This window comes from Protopterus annectens, chromosome 1.part1, assembly GCF_019279795.1.
Source record: "Protopterus annectens isolate FY-2018-M chromosome 1.part1, PAN1.0, whole genome shotgun sequence".
In the NCBI taxonomy this organism is placed as follows: Eukaryota; Metazoa; Chordata; order Ceratodontiformes; family Protopteridae; genus Protopterus; species Protopterus annectens.
The window spans coordinates 1,053,555,174-1,053,574,297 of record NC_056726.1 but is presented as its reverse complement, the minus strand read 5'-3'; the positions used below and the strand labels follow the sequence as shown (position 1 = coordinate 1,053,574,297).

Sequence of the window (19,124 nt, the reverse complement as noted above, 5' to 3'; positions counted from 1 at the left end):
TACAAGCCCAGCAAATAACCAGACATTGATCAGTGAGATTCAAATCCTGAACATAGTGTCTGTGAGGTAAACCCCTTAACCATTATGGCAAACCCAAAACCAGAATGTGTGCACTGCAGGTTTTTCTCAACTGCACCATCAAGAAGAATGTCCAGACTTCTTGCATTGGCTGGTACTGGACCTGGGTCAACTGATTGAAAGGCAGCTATACTTACCGCTATACTACAAACACAAAGCAGTTAGTCTGTAGACTATTGCATGCCTTGTTAATAAGCAGATAGCAACCAAAGGTGAGAATCTAATTCTGCACCTTCTGTATGTGATGTAGACACCATAACCATTATGTCAATCAGCAATTATGCTCATGTGTGCATATGTGTGCATGTGTTTTACACGCACACACACACACACACACACAATTTATATATATATATATATATATATATATATATATATATATATATATATATATATATATGGTTCTACCTGAGATAGCCGACAGCTGATTTCACCAACAACGAATTTGCGAGCTCCAGAAGATCGACAATCCGGAAGACCGACGCTACGGATCAAAACACCGACGCCGAGGATACCGACTTGGAAAAAGGCTGTGTAAGTATGCGGTGGTGACGGACGTTAGGGTGCAAGTAAGGTAAGTGTGGATATTGACGGTCTGTGGGGATAGGGGTGGGTTAAGTGATTTAGGGTCAGTGCGCGGGTTAGGTAAGTGTGCGGTAGTGATAGTGTTTGGGTTAGGGCGGGTTAAGTGAGTTAGGGTTAGGGCCCGTGTTAGGTAAGTGTGCGGTAGTAGTATTTTTTGGGTTAGGGGCGGGTTAAGTGAGTTAGGGTTAGGGTGCGGGTTAGCTGAGTGTGCAATAGTGACGGACCTTAGGGTAAGGGTTTGGGTTAGGGCTGTAGATAGTTGTGTATGTGAGGTTTAGTGTGGGTTTGTGAGGATTTTGGTGTGCTTGTGTTGTGTGTGTGGTTTTTGGACAGGGGATGTGTTTTGTTAGTTGATTGTTGTTATTGTGGTGTGTGCAGCGTATGAGGTTTCGTGTTTGTGGACCGTCGGTTATTTAATTGTCGGGCATGTGAGGTTTCGTGTTTATGGTTTGTCGATTATGTGGTATCGATGTTTGCGTTGTCGTTGTTTTGCAGTGTCGGTTATGTCAGGTAGAACCATATATATATATATATATATATATATATATATAGATAGATACATAGGTTCATAGGTGTTTACTAGGCTAACAACCACAAGGGCCTTTTTAAGCCTAGCCATGCATCTCAAATCTCTGACAAGTTCTGATACCCTTGAGAAGTGTAAGCATGGACCTGGGAGATGAACTATTTAAAGGTTGCATGTGTCCATTAGAGACATAGGTGCCAAACCAGCGATTAATTTCTGGTTTCCTATCCAATTGTCTAGGTTGCACTTGAATTGGGTTAGGGAGGAGCTCTGCTTCAGATGGATGGGGAGCTTGTTCCATAGACGGGGTAGTCTCTGGGATACATACCTATCACTTCAGCAGGTTCTATTTATATCACAGGCAAGGTTTAAGTCTTTAGAACAGATAATTCTGGTGCTGTTTGTTTTGTGGATATGCAGGAGGTCCATCAGAGTGGGATCTGACAATGCCCTGTATGTCAGGCATAGATCTCCCCTCAAGAGCCTGTAGGAGACAGAATGCAGAAATAGGGCCTTGAGGTCTGCATAGGACAGGTTACTTGTATTTTTTAGTGAGGAACATTCTGATTGTTGGATATGTCTGGTTAGGTACATACCGAAGGGGACATTGTGCTCAGTGATAGGATTGATAAATGCCAAATACAGTGAAATAATGACTTCCTTGGACCTTTGTTTACAAGTTGCACACATAGAATGATTTCCTCACCACTGTAGACGCATGATGATCAAAGGTTAGATTACTGTTTACATGCATCCCTAAGTCCTTAACTACTGGGTCAGCTCTGTAAATATGATAGTTACCAGGAATGAAAGACTTCCCAAAGGATACTATTATGCATTTCTAGGTATTTAGTTTTATCCATATTTCTGACACCATTTGTTTGTTTTTGCAGCCGCTCATGGAGAACATTTGTATCAGTGTGAGATTCAATGACAGCTCCTAATTTGCAATCATCTGCAAATTTAGTCAGTCAGAGGCCACTGACATTGGCCTTGACTTTAGAGAAAAGAATGCCAAAAAGGACCAGCCCCAGGACCGATCTCTGAGGGACTCTGCTTGTGACTGGGCTCTTGTAGAGGTGGAATCCCCAATTCTAATTTCCCCACTGCATTATCAAGTAATATACCATAAAACAGTGAAATCCAAACAGGATTTTGCAACCCTCAATCTGTTTGAACAATCCACCCTAGACAGCCTATTACCCTATATATAATTTGTTACTGCTGGGGAAATACTAGCTTGCTTATTTGTCTAAATAAATATGCTTTATGCTGACAAATATGCTACCAAGATACCTACAGGCACAGAGATTCCTGGATTTCAGAAATACAAACAACCTTGAGCAAATAGTGAATATACCCACTAGAGGCTCCAACATACTGGACCTCATGCTCACAAATATGGGAAAATGCTGCACCACTGCAAATGTTTCATCATCCCTGCTAAGGCCTAACCATAAAGTTGTTGTGAGGCCTAGTCTACTGATTTGTTTTGTTTATTAGGACTTTTAATCTCTTTTCTGACGGTTAAAATAGGTTCATAGTCAGTATATGCTCCCTTGTTATAGTTGGAGGAGTTATGTTTGAAGGTATTATTGGGGGGGGGGGGGTTGGGGGTGAGAGGGAGGTAAAGTTGGAACAGAATTTGTCCACTAACAATTTCACTTTATTGCCAGCTCATTGAATGTGTGCTGCCCTTGAGGTTTCTGCCATAACTGTAGAAGGCCGTATGGTTATCTTTCTCACCTAGGAGGATATCTTAACCTCACAGATGGCTTTGCTTGACCTAATTAGCCCTCTTAGTTGCCTATTTACTTTGGTGAGTGAGGTTATTTATCTTTATGGGAACTACCCTTCCTGATTTTTGCCATAATGTTTATGTTTTTGTTGTATATCCTGTTTAATTTGGAATGCAACAAGGAAGGTTTGTTTCGGAGGCTAGCTATGGGCTTACTTCTGGTAGGTACAGTAGCTCTATGGAACCATTGACATGGTTGTACAGAGTTTCTGAGAGCAATTCTGCATAGGCTGGTGTGTTCTCAGTGTTTCGACAGGCACTGATTTTTTTTTTTTGAAAACCATCATGCAATAACAGGCAATTTGCCGTGGAATAGTTCCTAACTATTGCTGGTATAAATTTGATAATGGAGTTGATTTTGATTTCAAAGGAGACAGCTTTATGGTTAGACCTTACAAGGGAGGATGAAACATTTGTAGTGGTGCAGTGTTTTCTCATATTTGTGAGCACGAGGTCCAGTATGTTGGAACCTCTAGTAGGTGTATTCACTATTTGGTCAAGGGTGTTTGTATTTCTGAAATCCAGGAATCTCTGTGCCTGTAGGTATCAGACTGTGTAGGAATCCCAATTTCTAGAGGAGTAATTAAAGTGTCTCATGAGTGGGGTGCTCGGTTGGATGGTAAGAGGCTCCAGATGGTCCCAGCATTCATTGTGTGCTTTTTGGGACATGGACGGTGACCTGTAGTTGGTTTGGATATGGTACAGAATTTTTTCTATGGTGATCTGCATATGGAGGAACTTTTTCACATCATCCTGTTTAACCACCCTAGAGATATGCTTTTTACTGATGCATATTGAGGCATCTCCACCTTTAGCCCTTGTCTGTGCATCTACTGGTCTAAAAGTGTGTAAGGTACTCTAACCTTGCACTACTAGGGTACTCACTGCCACTCCCATACTCTACCCCAAATTCCCACCTACCCCCACTGCAACTAACTTTATACCCCTCCAAACTCCTCCTCACTCTATATCCATCCAATCATCATCTGCCTTATTTATCACTTTTTCTCAATATTTGTTCAATCTCCCGCAGCTCACACATCATTTTGCATACACTCTTCTCCCCGTTATTCAGACTAACTCACCTTCTCACACATGCAGAAATACACAATCATTCATGCAGCTAAGCAATCCCCCAACCCTAATATCTCACTAACACCACGATGCACTCACAAATGTCAGATACACCTGCATACAGCTCAATAGACTATGACCTTCACCCTGAAATCTACCAACTCTTAAGTACCAACTCCTAAGCTTTTTCTGTCATTAACCAACACTTCCAGCCAACCCACTCACCCGTGTAACATGTTGTACTCAGTAGTACTTACCGTCTTTCTCCTCCTACTCCTCTCACAACTAATCCTTAACACTCATGCCCCATATCTCATTAGTCAATTCCCTCATCTTCCACCTCCCAAACTTTATCTACCAAGTCCGATCAAAAGTCCATTGACATAACTCCAACCCTATTCCCACATAGATCTACACATCGATTTAAATATAAAAATTGGCACCACAAACTGACACCTAAAAACTTCTGTCCAAAGCCTAAATCTAAACTATTCTGTACAAAAACTCTCTGACCTAGGCTTTAATAACTCCTCCTTATCCAGGTGTTCCAGCTACCTTGCTAATTAGTGAAATGGTTGGCTGGCATCTCGCTGTTCCTCCCCATATCAGTTGGAGTCCCGTAGGGATCCATACTTGATCCTTTCCTGTTTAGCACATGTAATAATGACCTTGCACTGACAAACAAGAATGACCCCTAGTACAGTATGTGGATGATTCCACGGTCATCTGCTCAGCAAAAAAATTGACTCCCTTTAACAGCTGGCTCAAGACTCTTTTTCCTGAGTAAAATACTATCTAGCCTCTAACCATCTACACCTAAATTCCAGCAAATCAGTTACTTTGCTTCAATCCAAAACATGTTGCAATAAAAATCCATCCTTCTCTGTTACCTCCTCTAACAACAAAATACAAATTGTCACCCATAACAAACTACTATGAGTTCATATATATGAAGCCCAAAAATTTGATGTCTATGTTAAAGATGTAGTAAAAACATTCACCAAACCTTTGGTGCTCTCTATAGAGCCTAACAATCGCTAACACAGCTCGATCTCACATCACCACACATCTCTATCTAACACAACTCAATCTCATATCACCACTACTTTCTTCTTACTGACCCTTCTCTGTGCTGCACCAGTAGTTACCAACATCCAGCTAAATTATCTAAACAAGCTTCAACATTTAACAAAATTACAAGGTGACAAAATTTGCAGCCAACATCCCTTATAGATCACACCATTATCTAGCACTCAGACACTCCAGTGTCTACAACTACCCCACCAATTCATGTATTTTCAACTCCCTATTGTCCACAAGCTACTATATAAACCAAATGACTGTCCATCCCTTAAAAACCTATTGCAATCTTACCATCCACCTGGGATTCTACCTTCTTCTGACAAAGCCATACTACTAATATCCAAACCTAACAGCTTGGCCCACTGCTCCCTATTTTATCACGCAGCATCCGTACCTAAAATGTCATCCACTTGAGAGTTAGACAACACCCACCAAGAAAGTCTTCCAAGCTTCTACTAAAATACACCTACTCAACTCATGGCACTGCAAATACTCTCTGCGTGATTAAACTGTTCTCTCGTCTAACTGCTTTCCTTGCCAAACTCTTTATCCCTTCAAAAACAGAGTAACTGCATATAATTGTGACCTTCAATATTCCTGAATACTGTAGTAATAATGTTATGAATAATTACCATTAGAAGACTATGCCTGTCTGTATATCATTCCACTACTGATTTCTTGTTCTCCATGTCTATGTATACACTGTCTAAAACTGTCACTTCCCATGTTTAACTATATAATATCTATGTTAGATGACATTATCAATATTGAAATATATTGTATTGTACTGGAGATTTCTCCCCCGGCCTTTACCAGTAAAGAAAAGCAATAAATAAATAAATAAATAAATGTGTTGGTCCTCTTCTCTTAAGGAGAAATACCACATCCCAATGCCCTGCATCTTCACACACAATGTGAGAGCAAAAAACAAGTTATCTCTTTGATATGGTTTTCATTCATTCTATGAGGCGCGCCAGAGCTTAATATCATCATGGTGTACTGTCACACACATTTATGTGTTCAGCAAAAAAATAAATAAATAAATAAAGAGATGTGCTGACTGTGCCTCCAACATATTATGACCAGGGCAGCTGCCTCTTTTGTCTACTCTAGTTACCCTTCTGTTGCAGAGAACATTTTCATCAGTTTCATAGACAAAAGTAAGTGGAAGTACTGAAAACACTCATATCGTACTACCACATAGGTGGTAATCCTTTAAGTACAGAAGAAGTAATTAGGGACCTGGGGACCCAAGTTGATAGCAGTCTCTCATTTGACAACAACATGGCCAAAGTGGTTAGAAAAACATTTTATACAGCCCACCTAATCATGAAGGGATTCGCATCTAGATCAGGGGAGGTAATCGTTCCTCTTTACTCATCCCTCATCAGGCCCATAATTGAGTACAATGCCCCTTTTGGGATGTAACTTACCAGACACCTGCAGCAACTGGAAAGACCCCAAAAGTACCTCACCAAGAGGATCAAAGGGCTCAAACAGATGCCATATGCTGCCTGGTTAAAGAAACTCCAGCTCTACTCAGTGGCATACCACCTGTTCAGGGGCGATCTGTGCCTGACGTATAAAGCCATGTCCAACCCGGAATTAATGGACATGCTGCAACTCAGAAAATCCAAATCCCATTGAGCTATGCGCTCGAGAGACTTGAACCTCAGCACTGAAATAAATAGGACATGCTGGAGGGACAGATTCATAACCCAGAGGCTCCCTTCACTCTGGAATAAAATCCCAGTCCAGGTTAGGCAGAGTCCCTCATTGACTCTCTTCAAGAGGAATCTTGATGAGTGGATGGAAGATCGTAGGTTTAACCCGGGTATCACTTCTGTGTCACTGTTAGACAGAGGCACAGTATACTAACCTCGAAAAAGGGCATAGCAAAATTAATTTAAAATGGGTGGCGAAAGCCAAACACATTCTGGCTAGGCTTATAAATGCCCTGGGGCAGATAGCCTAGTATGAACCTATGAACCTATGAACCTATAATCAGCAAATATCGAAGGTTAGGTCACACATTAACATGTTACTGCAGTGAAAGCAATGGTATGCTATTGTGTTGGAGACTGGAGATGGAGACTGTATGGTGACCAGCAGTATAACAGCCTCCATTAATACTTCGCTCATCTTACAAATTAATTTAGATAGTGATTGATCTCTTAAAATACCTTATCCTGAAGTAATATGTGGCAGGCTAAATATTTTTTTAATTATTGCTATTAAAAATATAGCAGGAATTAACAGTCTCAGGAACGATCCCAATGGCACTGCTTTGGGGACCAAAATTACTCATGACCGACAAAACTATATAGCCAGGTAGTAAATTCTGGGCCAAAAGAGTTGCTCTCAGTGAAAGTCTTCCCTTATTCCAAAAGACCTGCTGTCAGTGTAAATGAATTACTTTGGTGTCAGGTCTATCTATAAACAATCTAGTTCCACAGACCAGATTCCAAAAGACATGGTCACAGTCTGCTGTTAGTATAAGTGGTAAATTGCACAGTGAGCGAGTCTTTTGGAATTGACCCCACTGGATTACTTATAGACTTCGTGCACCTGTAAATATCTTTTCTTAGAAAAAAAAATACATCAGCTCAGAAAGTCTGCAATCTGCAGTTTTAAAGTCATTGAAATTAGTAAAAAATGGAGTTTCCAGATTTTGGAACAATAATCATAATTTCAGATGCATCGTCAAAATAAATCTGTTATACAAATGCATTTTTTGCTTTCTAAAATACATTAATTTTATGTACTGATGAAACAAAGTTAGTTTGCAAATGGAAAACTGGTCACCTTTTCAAGCCTTTTTTAGTTGTCAAATTTTTAATTTTTTGAGTATGCTAGAACATATTCACACCGGTTAAAGCAATAATTGAAATATCAGCAAGTACACTAATCTGTGTTATATAACATAATTACATTCTCTTGAAAAATGAATTTATTAAAATATGTTTTTCAAAAGTGACCATATTCAAACGGCAAGAAAGTAAACACACAGCTGTCAGCAGTAGAAAGCTTAGAAATATTGACTTTTAAGAATTATCTGTCTTTAACTCATTATTAGGTTCATAGGTTCATAGGTTCATAGGTTTATACTAGGCTATCTGCCCTAAGGCATTTATAAGCCTAGCCCAAATTATTGTGGCTTACGCCACCCCTTATATGAAAAAATACTGTGCCCATTAGTTTGTTGTGCCTCTGTCCAGCAGTGACCCAGAGATGATTCCCGGGGTAAACCTACGATCTCCCATCCACAGGTCTAGATTTCTCTTGAACAGAGTCAGCGAGGTGCTCTGCCTCACATGGACCGGGATTTTATTCCACAGCATAGGGAGTCTCTGAGTGATAAATCTATCCCTCCAGCACGTCCTATTTATATCCGTGCTAAGGTTTAAGTCAGCTTGCTCTAGTGGTTTTGGTGGATTTGGATTTTTGAGGTGGAGCATGTCCATTAATTCCGGGTTGGACATGGCCTTGTATGTCAGGCACATGTCACCTCTGAGCAGGCGGTATGCGACTGAATAGAGCTGGAGTTTCTTCAATCTGGCAGCATATGACAGATTTTGGAGTCCCTTTATCCTTTTGGTGAGGAACTTTTGGGGTCTCTCCAATTGCTGCAGATGTCGGGTGAGATACATCCCGAATGGGGCACTGTACTCGATCATTGGTCTGATAAGTGAAGAGTACAGGGAACAATGACCTCACTAGATCTGGATGTGAATCCCTTCATGATCAGGTGGGCAATGTAGAAGGTCTTTCTAACCACTTTAGCAATGTGAGTGTCCCCAGGTCCCTGATAACCTCTTCTGTGCTTAGTGGATTGCCACCTATATGGTAGCTTGGGGTTACCTTGTTTTTCCCGAAGGGTATGACTATACATTTTTTGGTGTTTAACTTCAGGCCATGGCTCTGGCACCAGCTATCTGTTTCCGTGAGTCCCTTCTGAAGGATATCCGTGTCCGATGCACTTTCCACTATGGCGCCCAGTTTGCAGTCGTCTGCAAACTTTGTCAGCCAAAGTCCTCCCATGTTGGCCTGTACTTCTGAGAAGTAGATGCCAAACAATAGGAGGCCAAGGACCGAGCCCTGTGGGACACCACTTGTGACCGGCTTGGAGTCTGACACAGCGCCAGCAACTCTAACCCTGTGGGTTCTGTCCTTAAGCCAGTTTGCAACCCATCTTGTGACATATGGGTTTACATTTAAGCTGGTAAGTTTTTCTACAATACCCGAGTGGGGTATTGTGTCGAAAGCCTTTTGCAAGGTCAAGGTAGGCTGTATGGACTGCCTTTCCCTCATCAATGGCCTTGGTGACTGTTTTGAAGAAGTCGACCAAGTTCAAAAGGCATGATCATCCCTTGACAAAGCCAAACTGGGTCGGGTCCAATGTCTGCAAGTCCCTATATCTTTGTTTATGAGCTCCATTATGATCCTCTCCATAGCTTTGCAGACTAGACTTGTTAAGCTTATGGGGCGGTAATTACCAGGGTCCGTAGGCGCCACCTTTGTGGAGTGGGACCACAGTTGCCGTCGCCACTCCTTGGGCACGTATCCTGTGGTAAGGCTGAGATTAAACAGCTGCCTTATGTGCGGGTTTAATTCCTCATTTAGCTCATGTAGCACCCAGCCGGGGACACCATCCGGTCCCATTGATGCTGTGTTTTTAGCTTTAGAGAGCAGCTTTCACCTGCGCATTTGAGATGTCCGGGAGGCTACACTCGGCTGGGATAGTTATCTCTCCTTTAGAGAGGGGTGAAGTTTGCACTGAACCTGTCTGCCAGTATGTTGGCAATGTCTGTGGGTTCAGTGATTTTTGTATCATTTTGGACTAATTCTGAGCATATCTGTGAGTTTCCACCCAGGTTCCTAACATAGCTGAAAAAGGCCTTATGATTGTCCTTTGAATCCATGGCAATTTTCTCTCAAAATTGGCCTTAGTTGATTTTATGAGTGCTCGTATTTTTTACTAATAATGATTAGGGGTGACTTCCTTTTATGGATTTTGTTCTATCATGTAATAGCTTTCTCCTCTTATTGTAAAGTTTGTTAATGGCTGGGGTCCACCAGACTGGACGTTTGCCCTTTGTGGAAAGAGTCTTGGTTTTATTTGGGATTGCCTGATCCATGCAGTCCTGGAGGTGTTCATAGAAGGCATTTGTAAGGGCTTCCGCAGCTTGGGTTGTGGTTTCCTCTGACTCAGGGGCCTTGAAGGATACCACACCAGTCTTGAGTAGTGTGAAGTTTGCTTTAGAGAAGTTCTTCACTATGGTCTTTTGTTTGGGGTGGGCGGGATGTGGATTTCCAGTGAGATTAGTTTATGATCAGATCTCACCAATGAGGGATATACTTCCGGTGTGGAGCATTTTGTCCCCATGTTTGTGACAATGAGATCTAGTATATTTTCTCCTCTCATGGGAACAGTAACTAGCTGTTCCATGGCATTTGAATTTATGAACTCCAGGAACCTTTGGGATAGAAAGTTAGGGCTTGAGTAATGTTCCCAGTCTATATTCGGGTAGTTGAAGTCACCCAATATGATGGTGTTTGGAGATACATTTATACCCTCCAGTGTCTTCAGGAAGGCTGTGTGGGGTTCCTGAGTTTGAGAGGGTGGCCTGTAGCATGCTACAATTTGTAGAGCAGTTTTGCCTATGGTTAGTTGCACCTGGATGGTTTCCGAAGCTTCATGCGTTGCCACCAACCTGGAGGTGTGAGTATCCTTTATGAATATGGATACACCCTCCTTTTGTGGAGTGGTCCGGGTTTTGGGGCGGAACGCATGATATGAGGTAAAACCTAATAGTGCCGGGGTGCTCTCAGGAGCCTTGAACCAGGTTTCAGTTACAGCACAGACATCGATGTTCTCCATACTGAGAAGGGCCTCGAGTGCGTGCATTTTGAGATTTAGACTTCTGGCATTGAGCAGCATTACCCTCAATTTCTTCCCATTTTTGTTTTCTAGGGTGGTAGGTTTAGAATTTGAGCCTTGCCTAAAAAAGGGCACTATGGGGGTGGCAAGAGCCTTAGCCAATATCCGGAATCCCAGGGGTGACAGGTGCAAGCCGTCCCTTGAAGCAGCGTGGCTTGTCAAGCATGTCATCCCAGGCAGACAGACACTGGATCCCCTTTGAATGACACCAGACATTAAGCCAATTGTTAAAGCTGATCATCTTGTCTCTATATTGTGGCATCATTCTTGGTGAAGGAAGGATACTGCTCAGGGTTAGGGTCATACCTGCCTGGGCTACATAATCAGAGAGCTCCTCTATGTCTCTTTTCATGTAGTCCAGGGAGGTACGTCTCAGGTCGTTCACACCAGCATGGACAATGACTGTGTCATATTTGTACTTGCCATGGAGTGACCCGAGTGCTTGTGTTATGTGGCGGATTCTAGCGCCCGATAGGCAGCTTACTGTGACCCTCTCCTTGTTCAGCCTGGTGAGTGGGACGTTATTGGTAGTAATGGTCCCACAAACACCCAAATGATTTCTGATTGGCTACTTATTTCCTTAATAAAGGATTTGACACAGAAGTTGGGGGCTCTACTTTATTCTTGTGTATTACTAGTCTTCTTAGAAAGTGTTAAAAACTATAGACAAGACAAATCTCACACATTTTGTTGTATTATTCTAAGAAAATGGGTATTTCAAATTCTTTAAAAATAGTTGAGTTGCTTGTTTGTATAATCCAGCAATCCATTAACCCCCTTTTTCACATTTTTTGCACATGGGGTCAGGGTGTCACATCTGTTGTGACCATCACCTAGAGCCAATGTTCACGCCACTGGGTGACTACCCTGTTTTTATAACTTTCAATATAAATAAGTAATCAATAACGGCATTTCAGATAAACCTAAAACAACATCTTATCCACTTCCCAGTCAATAACCTTCTACTGTATCTTTCCTATAAGTTCATCAATATATATATATATATATATATATATATATATATATATATATATATAGATATATATGGTTACCTATCATTCCATCAAAAGTTCATTCCATCTAAAGTTCATTACATCTAAAGTTCATTACATCGAAAAGCATTTGCCCCCTTCCCCAATGTTGTGCGACCCTGGAGTTGATATATATAGTTAGGGGTGGGGGCACAGCCCACATTGGGGGGTGTGGGGGGCAAAGCCCCCCACCTAAAATGCTTTTCGATGTAATGAACTTTCGATGGAATGATAGGTAACCATATATATATATATATATATATATATATATATATATATATATATTTTTACTCTTATTGTAAAACTAGTCATTACTATCTGTATCTGCAGTTACCATCAGCCAAGAAAACACTGTCAGTTCTATTTCTTTACTTCCATATATTGAACAGGTGTATACACTGTTTAGCTGTGTATTTCATTCTCTAATGTTTATCCATTGCAAATGCATTTCATTTAGTGTTTTCAATACATGTACTCCCTTTATTTTCATTCAAAAAATGTATACTGTTCATGTAAATGTACTGAACGTATAAACATGTCTTCAATTTATTTAACTGTGGTGCTTTTCTCTGCAAGCCTCCCCTGAAAATGGGATTTTGCTCAGTTTGACTTTCCTGATCAACAAAGACAAATAGATCAATATATTTATTTTATTTGTTTCCCTGGATAGAACAGTGATCTGCATGGACCTCGTTCAGCTTGGGCACTATATCTGTTAAGTGACAAGTTCAGAGTCCCGCGGTCAGGCAATGGAAGCAGAGGGGATCACACCTTTCACCTGTGGACCACAGGAAACAGTTCCATAATCCTCTAAGCCAACTGCCAGACCTTAACAAAACATTACTTGTAGAATTACAGATAAAACTTAAACAAGCTATTACCATGGGAACAGTATAAATCAGTCATAATATATTACTTACCCAGCTGTATTTTCATATTTTGCTTTATCTATATAAAAATAAAAAAGAAAATTTGTATTTTTTTATGATTTTCAAAATTAAATGACAATGTATTTTTCAGTTGCAAGCCTAGTTTGAGAAATACAGCATTCAATTTTTCTTCACATATGAGGAGCAAACATTGCTCATTTAGTACTGATTAATATATTTTCAGTTTTTGTTATCACCTTTTCAAAGTATATTTTCTTTGTAATTATTTTTTGAAATGTGTATTATTAACTATTATGTATTATGTCATGAGTTTCAAAACAAATACTTTTTTCTTTATAAACTGCACAAATGCACTAGGTACAGGTATTTCTTTTAGTTGTCTACTCAGGAATGCTGTTAAGTGACTTCTCAGTTGAATAGCAGGCAAATGGAGTCTGATAGAATCAAACCCAAAACTAGGGAATGAAGCTTATTAGTCACTTATAACCTTAATTCTCTGTGCTAAACTGTTGTATACTGAAGGCTAATATTTGGATACACAGAAATTGAATTCACAGAAGATCTCATTGACCTATCAAATGTATTGAATGAACCATTCATTAAAGTGTGAAATCATTTCTTATGAGATGAAAAGAGACTTAGAGTTGGCCAGTTTATTTGCAGGTTTACAGGGATACAAAGTGACCTGAAGGAAATGCTGTACCCCTCACAGAAATTTCCAGTGGAAAGCAGTTTAGAACTGTCTGGTCAGTGTATTTGCAGTTATGAAGCAGACTAACAATTTAATTTAATTTAATTTATTCAACATTTGTTAACTAGGAACGTTTGACTAGGACAGTCTTTTTAAGCAGAGACCCAGGGAAAAATGCTCCAGATGCATGTTTTTGTAATGTGGAAGGAAGTGGAGTACCCACAGGAAACCCACACAAATGCAGGGAAAACATGCAGATTCCACACAGAAGGCACCCCAGCCAAGAATCAAACCAGAGTATCTTTTGCTGTGAGGCGACATTAACTGCTGCCCCACTGTTCACTCTGCTCAAGGCTAAGGACATTGTGGTTACATTAACTGCTGCAGCTTCAAACTTTACCAAATATTTTATTTTTTTCTTTGAACTGCATTTTGTTCCCCCATACAGAAACAAAAGCAGTACTTCACGGATGACTTCTATAATATTCACAGAAGAATATGGAATAATGTATCTTCAAAATAAACTGTCCAGGAAAGTTAATAAAACTGATTTATTTAAACTGGTGATTAATGACTCTTCATTATCTGTGTTTGTGGCATCTGAGCCAACCTCTCTTCAGTCTATTGCTAGCAACCAAGCCTTAAAATGCATGCTATGTTGGATATGAGCCAAAGTGCAGTCGTACTATTAATGGTAAGGTAGCCAGCTGTTATATATACCATGTGCTTCTACCAGCTCAGCCCACATACTGTTCTTCTTATAGGGAGTTTGTGTATTAATCTCCTGCAAGTGTGACTGCAATCTGTACAAAACTACATTGTGCTCTACCCTCACCTCTTACATTGTTAGCTTTAGAATATGGCTTCTGCCCCCATACTATTGTTATTGTAATGGATTTGTATTTGATATCAAACTCTAGCTGTGTACTACTACTACTCCATCGCAGCTTCACCTTGTACATCTTTTCCACAATGGAGTGTATATACTTAACATATCTTCTCTACTTACTAGCTTCTTCTTCTTCTTCTTTCGGCTTTTCCCGGTTAGGGGTCGCCACAGTGGATCACATGTCTGCTCATGATTGGCAGTGGAGTTTTACAGTGTCAAGTTGCCAGCCCGGCGCCCAACCTTCCACAGAAGGCACACATGCACTCACATCTAGGGCCAATTTAGAGTGTCCAATCCACCTCCAGCATGTCTTTGGGATGTGGGAGGAAACCGGAGTACCCGGAGGAAACCCACGCAACCACAGGGAGGATGTGCAGACTCCGCACAGAAGGCACCCCAGCCGAGGATCGAACTGGGGAACCTCTTGCTGTGAGGTGACAACACTAACCGCTTACTAGCATTATTTGATATACCATTCCTTAGACTACTTTTATCCATTTAGTTGCCAACCTCATTGCACTTGGTGTTCTGAACACACTTCTCAACCTCTTAACACAAAAGAATCTGGACAAAGACAAAAATAATGAGTAGACAAAGCCCCCAAAACAGGGACAATTTTTAAATATTGCTTTCTTAAGTGTAGAAAGTTGCTAGAATGAAAGGTCTTGTGTTACCATGCATTTTCTGAAGAATATGAAATCTGAAACTAAAATGCCTGTCATTATTTAATGAATTTTGTCCTCAATGATTTGCCACAAACATCCATAAAATTTAAGAAGAACACACCAAAAATATGAGGCAAAAATCTGGACAGTTGGGAGGTATGATTCTTAGACAGTTTACAAAGTGCCTGATGCTCACTGACAGGACTAGCACGACAGGATTACTGACTGGTAAAATTATCTTTCTAACTTGGACAGCATGGCAGTTAATTGTTTTATTCTGTATTTTTTTCACACATTCCAGCTGCTATTCTAACTGCTGTAGCACTGCTGTTCTAAGTAATTACAGTGCAGCTAGTTGAATTGATAAGTTAGTTCCAGGTATCTGTTTGTTGCTCCCAACACATGGGCTCTAAGCCAGTCATTTTCCATTAAAAGAGTCTAAGTCTGCAGTCTTATGGCACAAGAGGGCTGATTTCACTCATCTGAGCTGAGAATTACTGGCAGACAGCTCATTGTGTGCTTATCTGATTGGCCTGAGGGTTTAGGAAGTGATAAACGTGTTATTTATTAAGTGTATAAACTAATGAAATAAGTGGTAGGAGGCAAAATATTCACCAGTAATGTGACCAAGAAGTTTTAGTGCTTTTATCCTTTATTGATCGGACTTCATAAGAAGCAAACAGGCATTCAACATACATATGCTTATATACACTTAATATGTCACATGACTAAAAATCAATCAACGTAAAGGTACCCTATTTCCAATGCAGAACTTATTTTATATGTATATAAAATGCAGGTTCATATTAACACAGTAAAATATGATAGTAAGTATTATACCCTAAACATCTATCTATCTATCTATATATATATATATATATATATATATATATATATATATCCAAATTTATAAATGTCATTTGCCTATCTATAATATTCTTTTAAGTTTTAGTAAACTAGTAATTGAAACCAATTAATTTATTCCAGGTGGTGTCGCAGTACCTAGTTTTTTCTGACACTATAATTCTTTATATTCCAGTTGTGTTTTCCACAGACCACCTCTAGGTTGTACATCAATATTTTTCCAGCACCACAAATAAGAACCTGTGAGTAGGATAATTAGAAATGTGCTCAAAGCTTTAGTACTTTTTTTACTTTTAATATTGTACACATGTTCATAGATCCTTTCCTTGAGTTTCCATTCCGTATTTCCTATGTAATATGCAGAGCAATTGTGGCAGAAAGCTACTTATACTACTTACTGGTGTTATATCTACCTGACACTGAAATTGTTGTGTTATTATAATCCTTTTATCACAATTGTGTATGTTTTTACGATATATACAAATTCCATATCTATACATTCTATAGTTACCAGAAATATTATTATATGTGTTACCACTCTTTAATATGTTTTTTTATACATTTACCTTTTTTGTATGTAATATGTGGAATGCTGCCAAATATAGTACTTTTTTCTGGATAGTTGTTATAATCCTCCAGTTTTTAAATGTATTACGTCTTGTATAAGTACTATCTAATGAATACATAATTACATATGTAGGGCTGTAATTGACTTTATTATTTGTTCCATCTTGCATGATGGAATTGTCTTTGTCAGTACTGGTTGTTCCTATAGATTCAAATGAATAGTTGGACTGTCCACTGATGAGTTATAGTTATTATGCATTAAATAGTTATTATGCATTAACAACGGGATGTATACCCCTGTTTTTCTCTTAAGAACAACTTCTTGCATAATAGAATTGATCAAAGCTAAGGGATATTCTCTTTCTAAAAACATGTCACTTAACAGTTGACATTCTTGTAAAGAAATAGTTGTAATGACTGTTCATTCTAGCTGCCTGCACCATCTGTCCTTTTACTACTGCTTGTTTTTGAATGGCTGTTTTTTTGTGATGAAATCCCATCAACAAAGGATGAAAGCACTAAAACTTCTTGGTCATATCACCGGTGAATATTTTGGCTTCTGTAACTTATTTCATTAGTTTAGAATGGTTTACAGTTGTGGTATTTTTCTAAGTGTATTTAAGCTTTCTGTTTGAGTAAAGCTGCTCTTTGCACAACGGCAGTTTGCAGTGCTTTGCATATATACACGAACACTGAAAACTGTATTGGAATTTTGTACTAGTTCTGCAACACTCACCAGTCAATAGATTTGTGTGGTGAGCAGCTCGTATGCATTCATCAACAAATTTTTTGGTTAGTGTTATCCCATTTTAGCATCCAGGGCTTCACTGCAAAGTGTGCATCCAGGTTGGGCACTGGGCAGCATCACAGACTAGGTCAGGAGGCACCACCGCCTTGTTCCATTTATATACAACCACCACTCATATACCTTGTAAGTATATTAAGACCAGCATCCATGGATGGGCACTTTCCTACCATCTCTGTGTCCAGCTTGGTGGACATAGGCAACCCGAGGCAATGTAGCAATTGCCTCATGTTCACTAACAACCACTTAATTCTTAAACAAATACAGTATGCGAGAGATATACTTACACATGATCACTGAAGGCCAGACTCTCACATACAGACACAAAATGCAACAACAGATTGACAGTAACGAATACACATCACTCACTGCACTCACTAAAAACCACCAACTTATGAGTTCATAGGTTTATAGCTGTTTAGACCTACATATGTGGAGGTGCTCACATGTAATGTTCCCAGATTCACTATACAATCTCCAAATATTGAAATGTTGAATTTCAGTATTTCGAGACTGAATAGTCGAAAAACCACATACACGAAAACCCACAATCACGAACACTACAATCGCGACCATTCACACACACACACACACACACACACACACACACACACACACACACACACACACACACACACACACACACACACACACAAACCAGGACATAATCACACACACACATACACCTACCTAACTAAACAAGCATAACAACACACACAAACACACTTAACCTACCTATAAGCAGGGGGGCAAGCCCCCTTGCACCCCCACACCCCCCTACTTATATATTCTAACTCCGAAGTCGCACTAAACCCACAAACACACAACAAACAACACCGCACACACTCACACACACTAAAGTCCCTACCCATTATCCTCAAACACACAACACTTACCTCAAACCCCAGATAAATCCACAAACCGCACTACACGTCACGAATGCGACACCACGATAGCGGCGGAATCGACATTTGCAGATTCTGCATAGTGTAGTTTCGGTTAACTGCACTTTCCACTATTCGGTCTTGACGTACTGAATTTCAACACTTCAGTACGTCGAGATTGTCTAGTGTATCCAATGTTCCCACACCTCAAAGGTCTTACAGGTGCAGTCTTCAGAAACTCATACCTCTTAACATCTTAGAGCAAGAAATCTGGACAGAACCATAAATAATGGGGGAGATAAAGGGCTGAAAATTGGGACCCATTTTTAATATTGCTCTTACAAACTTAGAAAGTTGATGGAAAAACAGATTTTTGAATTAGCATGGCTTTTCTGAAGGGTATGAAGTCAGAAACTCAAAGGTCTCTCATTTTCTGACTTCATTTCTCAATGATTTGCCAATGATTTGTCTGAAAACCAAAATTTTATTTGGAACAGACCAAAAATATTAGGTAAAAATCTGGACATTCTGTGAAAATCTGAACAGTTGAGAGATATGCCTGCATTCACACAAACAAGACACATACCAGCAAAACATATCAAGGCACATTTTGTTGTGTCTCAAACACAAAGCCAATAAGGCGAAACAGTTCACGACAAAACATTCTGGTCATAGTTGACTCCACTGTGGGACACAGAGATGTGCCCCTTACAAGAACAGTTACAGTTAGTTGCCTATCAGGGGCCAGGATCT

General features: G+C 39.9%; 1 long non-coding RNA gene across 1 annotated transcript in view; it reads right to left on the bottom strand.

Annotated features, from left to right (window-relative positions):
* LOC122808884 overlaps positions 1-19,124 on the bottom strand; it is a 148,939-nt gene that overhangs the window by 80,203 nt on the left and 49,612 nt on the right. Inside the window, exon 2 of the long non-coding RNA XR_006365838.1 lies at positions 13,037-13,064. This is a non-coding gene — a long non-coding RNA (uncharacterized LOC122808884). The remainder of the gene's footprint in view (positions 1-13,036; positions 13,065-19,124) is intronic.